Raw genomic sequence first — 12,323 nt, 5'->3', positions numbered from 1 at the left:
TGCCCTTTTTACTAGTCTTGATGTGGCTTATTCTGCAAATCCTTTGTAAGAAGATAAGACTTCTCTTCAGCTAATCTTTAGTTGGTTATTCAGATTGATTGCTCTATATTTTTAGTCATACTTATAGCTTGTTTTGGGAGGAGGTGAGTATAGCTTCCCCCTATCCCACTGCCATCTTAGATCTCTTCTAATGTGCTGTGTTAATTTTTAAAGATGCAAACACATAGAACTTGCCATAATTTTAATTGTCTTATAAAACAAGAAGAGAGAATACATTATTCTAAAAAAATTCAGGATAGTAGAGGAGCTAATAAGGATCAGTAGTCAACTCAGGTGGGGTACAGAGGTAGGTTTAGAGTGTAAAGGGAAGAGAAGAGATTAAATACAATGGGAGTTTTGGATTAATATGGAAATGGGGCATGAGAGACAATAACCAGGGAGCAACCAAAATGTTATCAATTATATTAAGTCTGAAACAAACTAATGGATGAAGTAAAAAAGAAAAAGGCTGAGGGGAAGCAGGTAGGTATATCCTTAGTAAAAGCAAATTAAACTTTGTGGATGCAGAGGCAGAAAAGTAGAACATTATGGTCAGTAGGAGTTTCTAGCAGAAGCTGGTGTGGATCTGTGGTTGATCAGTTGCCTTAGCCTGGTAGTAACAGTAATACTTTCTGCACTATTTTCCTTTATTCTGAATTGTTAAATTTTACCTGATAATATTAGGTAATCCCCATTTACTCAAACAACCAAGCTTTTAGCAAAGAACCTGGCCTACAACTCTCCTTATAAATACACATGTATTAAATTCGTGACTGTTTGTATATTATTTCCTTCATTTTGAAATATTCCAGGCATACAGAAAATTTTAATCTTTGCAAAGTCCTGCTGCAAACAAATCTTGATTTATAAAGTGTAATTCAGTCTTTTCAAGTGTTTATTCATTTATTTTATATTTTTATATACATTTATTTTTTACCTGCAGTAGAATACAATTTTATATGTAACTCAACACACTTTGAGAATTGCTGTCTTAATCATTCTGTTTTGTTTAGAACTCTCCATCAAAGGCTTGGAGAAAAGTTCTATTTTTATTATTAGATCAGCTACTCCTCAGGCTTCAAGTTCCATTTTCCTTGTATTAAAATATTTCTAAATCCTACATTATTATAGTGAAAAAAGGCATCTTAAAATTACATTTGTGGAATAATGCTAGAAAACAAGAAATTGGGGAGGTCATAAGAACATGCACATTTTTTAGTGGAAACTCATTGTCAACAAAGATTATTTAAAATTACTGTGCTATGTTGTTTTCTTGTGGAAGAGAGAATAATCATAGACAACGATGGGTGTCTCATGCAGTAATTGTAAGGATTAAACAAAATAAAATAATATGTATGAAAGCCCTTCTTTTTGTTCTTATTCTACAAGTCATTTAATCCATGCCATTTCCTTATTTTATCTTTTATAATTTTTAAGTTTTCGTATTCGTGAAATATAGATATTTAATAATTTATTACAATTTGCTAAATAATTTCCCCCATGTGAATGATGAGAAAACCTTAGCAAACATGTTTATTAATAAGTTTTTTTAGATATTTATAATAAATATTTGAAAATTTAAAAATTATATTAAATAATTTTAAGGAGTTGAACTAATCTTCATGAAACTCTGAGAATATATATTCTTTTTGATCCAAATTTTATAATTTTAGGATTTTTTCCTAAGTTAATAATCAGATAAATAAACAAGTATATATGAAAAAGCTTAATAAAAGGCTATTTATGATAAAGTATATAAAAGAAGAGCATGTAGCAAACATAAAACTATGTTTAATATTTTTAATGAATGTAATTTTAGATCATTTTAGTTGGATATATATCAAATTCTAACACTTTTTTATCTCTTAAGTGTAAAAGATAAAGTACATGTTCCCCTTTTTGCTGTCTGCATTTGCTGAATTTTAACAAAATAAGCACAGATTTATTGAAAATCCTTTTTTTTAATTAAGTGAGAGGCCGGGAGGCAGAGTCAGGCACCCCAACTGGGATCCACCCCATGAGTCCCCTACCGGAGGATGCTCTGCCCATCTGGGGCCACTCCTCCATTGCTCAGCAACTGAGCTATTTTAGCACCTGAGAATTGAATCTACATTTCAAGGTCCTGGTTGGTTGGCTTAGTGGTAGAGAGTCTGCACGGCGAGTGGAAGTCCCGGGTTTAATTATCAGTCAGAGCACACAAGAGAAATGACTATCTGCTACCCCCACCTTCTTCTCTCTCTCTCTCTCTCTCTCTCTCTCTCTCTCTCTCTCTTTTCCCTCCTGCAGCCAAGGCTCCATTGGTTCAAGAAAAGTTGGTCCAAGACACTGAGAATGGCTCCATGGCCTTGCCTTAAGTGCTAAAATAGCTTGGTTGCTGATCAGTGAAAGAGTGGCACCAGATGGGTAGAACATCCTCTGGTAGGCAGTTCACCAGGTAGATCCTGGTTGGGGTGCATGCAGGAATCTGTCTCTGCCTTCCTGCCTCTTACTTAATTAAAAGAAAAATTTTTTCATAATGTTTTGAATCTTTGTAAACCATCCTAAAGAAATTCAAACTTGATTTAAATAAAATGTTTCAAACTAGGCTTAGCCATGGAAATTGCACATTTTTCCATAACATCCCTGGAATCTTTGTCTATTTCTGTCCTGAAACAAATGACAAGATAAAGAATGGATATTTTCATAAAAAAATGTCCCAGAGCACTCCTAATAACAGTTATAACATTTGCTATATTAACATTTTGTAAATCAACTGAAGACATTTTGCTGATAGCAGTTGGAGCACAATTCTGTTCTATGAAATTAAGTCACTGAAATTTCAAGCAGAACTTGATTATTTGAAGCACTCCAGCACTTTTCAGTAGTCCAAACAGAGTGCAAATGTGCAGGCAGAACTAGGCTCTGGCACTAATTATGTTCTGCTTTGTGTAGCATGGCCTTATTTATATTGTCAGTGCCACAGTGAATCTCACCACAGTGTAGATTGCCTGTGGAGATTTAGCCATGAAGGAGCTGAATGAGAAAAGCTACTAATAATTCAAACACAATTTCAATATGATAACGTGTTATAGGTACAACTGTAGAATCAGAAAATATTCATCCAAAATATCAAGGGGCATGAAACTGCTGTTTATGTCTCTTAACTCTCATGAATCTTTGCAGGAGAAGGAGGTTACTTTGTGTGTACCTGTCTTTCTCTGCTTGACCCAAGTCATATCAGAATTTGGGAGAATGTAAATGGAGGTGAAAAAATGAAATAAAATAATTATATATCTTATAAAATATATATTGTTCCCATAGCTGTTAAAGTCTAGTTTATATTGCCAATAATCTTAACTGAGTCTCCAAAGTTTTGTAACTATAAGGTTTACTTTGTACTCTAGAAATGTGAGAATGGTGTGTCAGAGACAGGGTTAAGCAAGATTGGCAGCGTTTGAGTATGCTTGGTGGGGTGGGAAAGGAAAGATGCTAGTGATTGAAACAGGTATAGCAAGTACTGAAACCAGAGAAGGAGATGATAATTTATAGCAGAGTACCTGAATATAGTGAGTTCTTAAAGAATTAAGGGTCTAATTTTTTCCCCACAAAACAAAGTAAGTTAAAAAGCTAAACATTCTATTTACTATTATTATTAAAATATAAAATAGTTTACATTGTTAAACATGCTGTCAAAAATAAATATTTACCAAAGATAACATATATGGATTACTAATGACAATGATTTACAAATCTTCAAATGCCTAACACAAAAGGTTAATATGTTTAAAATATATTATTTTCTCTTGTCTAGAATATTCTCTGATTGTGTGTTATCAGAGACTCTTAACTCTTTGATACAATTGTATTACAAATTTTCATAATTTAAAAATACATTTTTTCACATCATGATAGTTACACTTACAGTGAAAAATCACAATTCCAATTAGTAGACAAGTAGGAGATTTAATAAATTATTGAGTGCAGTTTCCCACGTAACTCCAATTCTCTCTGTATCCTTGGACAACAACATTAAACAAAAAATGTGTAAGGCAGCATGCTGTCAATGAGAGGTCTTATAAACCTTTTCCCATGAAGGGTATTTAAAGTTAGTGTAGGTCCCAGAATTTCTGTAATAGATTTCTGAAAGAGTGACTTCAAACCCTTTACATGTTAATTGGTGAAGCAAAAAGTCCTGTAAGTTTGATTAGTGGATATTTGATCCACATTGACCCACTTACCTAACTCCATGTGTTATGACTAGTTAATTTTTCCAAGGCAAGAACAGTTATTATTGGTAATTCATTCACAATATTTATTAGACTATTAAACATAATAGTAATTTTAATATATTAATTCTGTAAACAAAAAGTATAAATAAATGTTATGTGCTATTTAAGCCCAGGGACATTCTCTAAGCATGGATTTTTTTTTTTTTTTTTTTTTTTTTTTTTTTTTATTATATAGTTTTATTTTTTTAATGGGGTGACATCAATAAATCAGGATACATATATTCAAAGATAACAAGTCCAGGTTATCTTGTCGTTCAATTATGTTGCATACCCACCACCCAAAGTCAGATTGTCCTTTGTCACCTTCTATCTTGTTTTCTTTGTGCCCCTCCCCACCCCCTATCCCTCTCCCATTCCCCCCTCCCCCCCCGTAACCACCACACTCTTATAAATGTCTCTTAGTTTCACTATTATGTCCCACCTACGTATGGAATAATACAGTTCCTGGTTTTTTCTGATTTACTTATTTCGCTTCGTATCATGTTATCAAGATCCCACCATTTTGCTGTAAATGTTCCGATGTCATCATTTCTTATGGCTGAGTAGTATTCCATAGTGTATATGTGCCACATCTTCTTTATCCAGTCATCTATTGATGGGCTTTTTGGTTGTTTCCATGTCCTGGCCACTGTGAACAATGCTGCAATAAACATGGGGCTGCATGTGTCTTTACGTATCAATGTTTCTGAGTTTTTGGGATATATACCCAGTAGAGGGATTGCTGGGTCATAAGGTAGTTCTATTTTCAGTTTTTTGAGGAACCACCATACTTTCTTCCATAATGGTTGTACTACTTTACATTCCCACCAACAGTGTATGAGGGTTCCTTTTTCTCCACAGCCTCTCCAACATTTGCTGTTACCTGACTTGCTAATAACAGCTAATCGAACAGGTGTGAGGTGGTATCTCATTGCCGTTTTGATTTGCATTTCTCTAATAGCTAAAGAAGATGAGCATCTTTTCATATATCTGTTGGCCATTTGTATTTCTTCCTGGGAGAAGTGTCTATTCATATCCTCTTCCCATTTTTTTATTGGATTGTTTGTTTGTTTGTTGTTGAGTTTTATGAGTTCTTTGTATATTTTGGATATTAGGCCCTTATCTGAGCTGTCGTTTGAAAAAATCATTTCCCATTTAGTTGGCTTTCTGTTTATTTTGTTATCAGTTTCTCTTGCTGAGCAAAAACTTCTTAGTCTGATGTAGTCCCATTCATTAATTTTTGCCTTCACTTCTCTTGCCATTGGAGTCAAATTCATAAAAAAGCATGGATGTTTTTGACAGCACCAAATATCAAAAATCATTTCACATGAAACAAATATGGACGTTTTTGATAGAACCAAACATCAAGAACCTTTTTATGTGGACCAAATGTCTCTGTGGATGTTTTGGACAGGACCAAGGGTAAATTGAATAGAAAAGCTTAGTTATTAGACTTCTTTTGGCTTTGTTAAATACTCAAACTTAATATCTGCAGGTTTAGAGGATTTATTCTTTTTTTTTTTTTTTTTTTTTTTAATTTTTCTGAAGCTGGAAACAGGGAGAGACAGTCAGACAGACTCCCGCATGGGCCCGACCGGGATCCACCCGGCACGCCCACCAGGGGCGAAGCTCTGCCCACCAGGGGGCGATGCTCTGCCCATCCTGGGCGTCGCCATGTTGCGACCAGAGCCACTCTAGCCCCTGAGGCAGAGGCCACAGAGCCATGCCCAGCGCCCGGGCTATCTTTGCTCCAATGGAGCCTTGGCTGCGGGAGGTGAAGAGAGAGACAGGGAGGAAAGCGAGGCGGAGGGGTGGAGAAGCAAATGGGCGCTTCTCCTGTGTGCCCTGGCCGGGAATCGAACCCGGGTCCTCCGCATGCTAGGCCAACGCTCTACCGCTGAGCCAACTGGCCAGGGCAGAGGATTTATTCTTTACCTTTGAAATGTAAAGTTTTACACTACGTTTCAGAGTTGAAAATTTTTGGTTAATTTTAGGTACTCAGTGAGTCTCTATAGTGTTAGATTCATCTCCTTCCTGGTACTAGAAAGTTTTCTTAGATTATAGTTTTTAAAAAAAATAGCTTCCAGTGTTGATACTGCACTGGAGTGTTGATACTGTAAACTATACTCCTCCCTGCATTTTCATTACTTCCAATAATTCTTTCTCTCTCTTTTTTTTTTTTATAGTGGGGAGGGGGATAGACAGGGACAGAGAGCAGACAGATAGGAAGGGAGAGATATGAGAAGCATCAACTCATAGTTTCGGCCCTTTAGTTGTTGATTGCTTTCTCATATGTGCCTTGACTAGAGGCTCCAGCTGAGCCAGTGTCCATTTGCTCAAGCCAATGACCTTGGGTTCAAGCTCGCAACCTTGAGCTTCAAGCCAGTGACTTTTAGGCTCAAATCAGTGACCATTCGGTCATGTCTACAATCCCCCTCTCAAGCCTGTGACCCCATGCTCAAGCCAGTGACTGTGGGGTTCTGATCCTGAGTCCTCAGCATCCCAGGTCCACATTCTCTCCACTGTGCCACTGCCTATTTGGGCACTTTTTCTGGTCATTTTTACTTTTGTCTTTATGCTACTTTCTTTTCTTGTTTTGTTTTTTTCTGCTTTTCTTTAATACCTTTCATTAAATTATCATTTGAGTTTCTCCCACTTTAGGCACCTTATAATTTATTATTTATTTCTGAATTAATTTTGTCTTTTTTATATTTCTATTCTGAGTTCAAATATTTCTTATTTGTAATTTGTAAATTTCTGAGTCAAGGTGATTTTATATCATTAATTGCTTGCCCAACTATCTTTCTCAATGGACTATTGATTTACAATTTTCCTCTTTCACCATTTTTCTGTTTGTTTTGTTTTTTGGTAAGAAACACAGATTTTCCTGTTGAAATCCCTGTTGTATAAAATTCTATTTCTTGAATTTCTGCAATAATTTTGTATGAATGTGTTTTTCCTCATGTTCCATTTAAGATTTTCAGGCGTTTTAAAAGGTTTATAATTTAATGTAATCTTTCTGTCAGAATATATAATCAGTTATTTTGATAGTTCTTTGGAAGGTTTGTTTTATTTTATAGATTTATTTTGTATTGAAGAATCTTTTAAAATTTTCATTTCTTCTTGTTTCTTTCCTACCCCAATTCCAAAAGGTGATTCTGCCTTTATTTTTGTCTATTTTTTTCCCCTAGAATCTATGTTTTTAAAATCTAAACTTGAAATAGCATCTGACTCTTTAAATTTTGCCCTTTAAAGCATCACTGTCCTTTTCAATCACGTTTACTTTGGAGTTTATTCCTTATAGCCTATATTCGAAGCTACATGAATATACGATATTTTTAGTATTATCAGATTTGAGAGGAACTTCATCTTTCCGGTAGCAGCTTCTGACCAAATTTGGGCCCCTTTAATAACTTTCCTCTTCTGCTTCTCGCCCCAGTTTTTGGCCTACCTTTGATGAAGAAGAGTCTTGGAGCAGCATGAGGCTGTTTTGTAGTTGGTCATGGAGAGGATGCTATTTCAGGTTGGCTCCTCACTGGACCCAGCAAAGTGTCCTCACGCCTCCTGTTGTGCTGGTCATGAACGTTCTACCCTCTGATCCCAAGGCCCGAGCCATTTCCAAGATGGAACCTCGAGGGAGTACGGAGTTATTGACACCACCTGGACGGTACACGTGACTGAACCCAGTTAGAGCCTCCATGTAAACTTCTCTATATAATCTTCTGGAGGGCGAGTGCAGAAATTACTCATTTTGCAACAAGGAAGACAAACCTCTGAAGTCTCCTACATATTAAACCTAACACCTAGCAGTTAGAAGTCTTTCTTCAGTCTCTGCTTGCACTGTTGTTGAAAGGACAGTTTCAGATGTCACTGAGGAAAATCCCAAGATTGTGAACCAAAATGTTGGGGCTGGGATTTGCTATTCTTTTCTCTGTTCACTCAGAGTTAACATGGAATTTTGTTATTCTCTTTTAACTTATGCTGAGACGTATTTTCCATGTAGAATTACTCTTCTCTTATGTTATTTGTATTATCCTGAGAAGAAATATTAGGAGGTAGTTTTCAGCAAGGCTAAAACATAATTGTACATCTCCATTCAGTATTTTTATTTCATTTTTTTTCAATAATTGCACTAAAATTGGTTTTATCCTTTCAATGTAGATTAAAATGTTATTTATTTTAAAATGATATAAGTGGTTCTCACTTTTAAAATGTAATGTTCAGAACATTTATATCCACATAAGTGATATGTACTAAGGAAGGCATTTGGAATGCTATTTAATATTTCTGTGGTGCTTTCTCTGATGAAAGGTTCCTGGCACAGTTTGGAAGTGCTTTCAGAATTAGTTTCTATTCCACACTTTAAAATTACCTCAGTCTTTTCAGTTACACCGTACCTTTGGCATTCAATGATAATATTCTGCTTGAGTTTAGCACTGTCTTCATTATATACAACTATTATCATAAAATTGAGTTCAGTCTCACAGGATGCAGTTTTTCTGTCCTTCAGTCTGTTTATAGAATTGTTTTTCTGCTAAGAAGACAATTTTAATAGAATAATTTAAAACATTTTGGAAGAGCAAATGACTATTTTGAAGGAGGAAATGCAAACTTAGATGCATAATGCTAGTGCTTAACCTTAAAAATCACTCTTCTTACCTTACAGTTTCAAATCTCTTATGGGTAGTAAACATGTGTTGAATATCCATGAACACAATGAACATATCCAGTTCATCCTTTCCATTTCATTTTATGTTGAATAATAAATCAAACTGAGCCAGTTATTTTCATTTTAGTTAGCCTCCATAATACTTTTGCAAATACTTTATTTTAATTAGAAACTATTTTAAATATAGAATTTTATTAGCTCAAATATATATTTCATAAACATTTTATTTAAGTTGGTATCATGGATAACTACACAGATTTTATTTTATTTTATTTTATTTTTGAGGAAGAGTGACTCTTAATTTTTGTTTATGGTTTTATAATTCTCAGCATTGTGTTTCTATGACAATCTTTATCAACCCAATTAAATATCTCCTCTCATTCCTAGTTACTTACTTGTGTTCCTTTCTGTTTGTGCACTTGTGCTTCTAGTATAGGTGACTATTTCTTTTAACATAAAATAATAAAGAATAAAGAATACCAAAAAAAATGCAATGGTAATCAAAATACAAGTCTTTTATGTTTATCACATTTTTATAGCTCAGTGTTTCCATTCAGTTCTTTTTGTGCAATAAAAGACATTGATTTTAATTTCCCTCAAATATTAAATATTTTAAAGAAAGTGACCACATTCTTTATATTTTCTGTTTAGAATATAGTTATCTGCTGTCTTAAATGTGAACCCCATGATAGTCATTCAAAATGAAGATTTATACTAAAGTAAGTAATCTGTATTACTCTAATCATTTATCTTGTGTTTACTCTTTCAAATTCCCATGCACTGAAAAATCAATACACATCTCACACTATCAGAGTGGAGCATAGAGGTAGCATTATGCCATTGAGAAAAAACAAAGAGAAAGATTGGCTCATGTTAGGATACGTATGTAGGGAAATTTTATATGTCTGGGAAATGTATTTTTTCAAAAAGCTATTATACTTCCAGATATTAAAGAAAGTTAAAGTGATGGTTACTAAGATATACTGATTATATTTAGTTGGTAATAATAATTATCAGGTTGTAATTCCTACTCTTGGAACTAAAGCAGAGCCAAGGCCTGAAACCTAGAAGTTTGCCCATTTTGTAGTTCCGTCAAGCAGGGTCTGCCACATTGTAAAATTTGTAGATATTTTCAGAGATTAAAAATGTGAACAATTTTTCTTATTTTTTGTTTATCTTTTGATTTCCCCAATATAGCCAATACATTCATAATTTTTTCAAGTAAACCAGAAGATATTTCACATTATTTTAGGAAATCAATTTCTTCAGGTTTAATTGGTACACATAATATTGGTTTGCATCAAATCTCATAGCATTTTTGCTAAAAAAAAATAAACCTGTCAATCTAATAGAAATTTCTAATAGAATAATCATTATTCTAATTAGATACTATTAAATGTAGTAAGAGTATTGTCATGGAGACAATAACTACTCAGAGACCAGATGGAGTGCACCAAGGGACCTAGGGGAGACTGCCTCACAATCCCCTATACAGGTTTTATGGGAATGGCTCTGACCCCCAGTCCCTACAGGTGTTTATGGATACAAAATAGAAGTAGAGACAAGAATGAGGAAGTCAAAAAGGGGAAACTTCTTTAGAGCAGACGAAAGGGCAAGGGAAGTAGCTTCTTTATAAATATCTACCTTGTGTATTGATTAATTGGAATTGCTGATTCTATCCCTATTGTGTGCTGTGTTCATCATGTTCTGCGTTCAGTACTTTCCATCAGTTATGTTCTATGTTCCTATTCAGAACCTCTACAGAGTATAATCTCAAGTGTAATGTGCTTTTTGTTGATTAAAAAAAGGAAAATCAAATTGCTTTTTCCACAGAATGTAATAAAGGTCTTGGTATATGGATAGTCTCCCCCCATCTCCACCTTTATTTTGGATTTTAATTCATCAATCACATTGTAGTAGGAAGCAATAGAACAGAGGATAACAGACACTCAGTGTAAGGCCAGGAGCTGCCATCGTGGCCATTCACATGCAGGTTCCCATTGGATTCGGGAAGATGGTAAAGAAATGGCGGAGTCGGAGGATGGTGGGCCATCCTGTTTATTGGTGTCTCACCAAGACAGGCAAACCACAAAAGAAGACAAGGGAAAAGCAGAAAACTGGCTTTTCCCATGAAGGACAAGGAATCAGGGAGGCCCCTGCAATGGTGATAGCAGGAACTGAGAAAGCAAGCTCCTGGTCTGTCCCACTTTACAGTATAGAAATCAAAACCTTTAATCCAATATACAAATAAGGAAGTCTCTGATACAAAGTCACTTATCTGAGGCATAATGGGATTCCTCAATGGAATGCACCACCCAGATCATGCAATCAGTCAAGGGTGTGAGGAAAAGCTTAGTCTTGAAACTAAGCCTTAGGCTACAACAACCTGGCCTGCTTACAGCCTGTCCCCCACACCCAATACAAATCACAGCGAGCAAACATATATATCATATTTATAAACTTATTTGACCAACACTCAGATAATTTAATCAGAAGAAAGAGAATTTATTAAAAGCCAGTGGAGCATGCAGGTCTAGGAGCTCCAAAGACCCATGCTTGCCAAAGTTGATTGTCTTACAAGTTATATACCTTTTACAGAATACAGGTTTTCATGCAAGGGGCTTGTGATCCCTTTGTCTAGAAGTATATGTCATTCTCATGACTCCAAGATGGGAAGGTGAGTTTAAGTGGGGTCAGAAAAGAGGAAGAGGTTTGCAGACAACTGTTCTCAGTTATGTACAAGTTCTGTCTTCCTTGCTTTGTGTAGCAAGTGTCTCCAGGCAACATTTCAGAGAACCATAAGAAGTAGTTAATCTATAACTGGCTGACTCAATTACCCCTGCAGGTTCCTTTCTCTTTTATTCTTCTTCTTTCTTCCTCCTCAGGAAGAAGAGTGGGGGCCTGACTTCTCCTTCCTTAATATATTTTCATGATACCATTTGAATATGTTTATAGTTATTAGTTTCTTCACTAGAAATATTTTCAAATTAGCTAGAATGTTGTTAATAGTGTTATATTTTTTCCCCATAGAAAATATCAGGGATTTCCAGATATTCTATTTTCAAAATGTTGTAGAAAATGATGTAAAGTGAATGGGAATTTTGGCAGAGGAGCAAGCCCTGTATAAAGAGAATGTGTGAGACAGAGAAAAAGAGAGAGAGAAAGAGAGTGTGTGTGTTAGCTGTGTATGTGGTTTGTGAGAACAAAGAATCCTAGAGCCATCAGGTGAATCTCTATTCTCCCACTAACTGACACAGGATTTGGTTCAAGAACATCTTTATGGGTTAACATACTAAAGTAGTGCTGGATTTGGGACTATAGATATGGGTATAGAGACACGTTGGTTTATTGTCTGAGAAAACTGTCAA

The 12,323-nt window shown here is 35.2% G+C and overlaps 1 pseudogene; it reads right to left on the bottom strand.

Moving 5' to 3' along the window:
- Nucleotides 1-7,986, bottom strand: part of LOC136391695 (ethanolamine-phosphate phospho-lyase pseudogene) — a 53,286-nt pseudogene extending 45,300 nt beyond the window's left edge.
- Nucleotides 7,987-12,323: the final 4,337 nt, after the last annotated feature.

This window comes from Saccopteryx leptura, chromosome 2 (genome assembly GCF_036850995.1).
Source record: "Saccopteryx leptura isolate mSacLep1 chromosome 2, mSacLep1_pri_phased_curated, whole genome shotgun sequence".
NCBI lineage: Eukaryota > Metazoa > Chordata > Mammalia > Chiroptera > Emballonuridae > Saccopteryx > Saccopteryx leptura.
The sequence above is the reverse complement of the archived record's forward strand: the minus strand, read 5'-3'. Positions and strand labels throughout refer to the sequence as shown.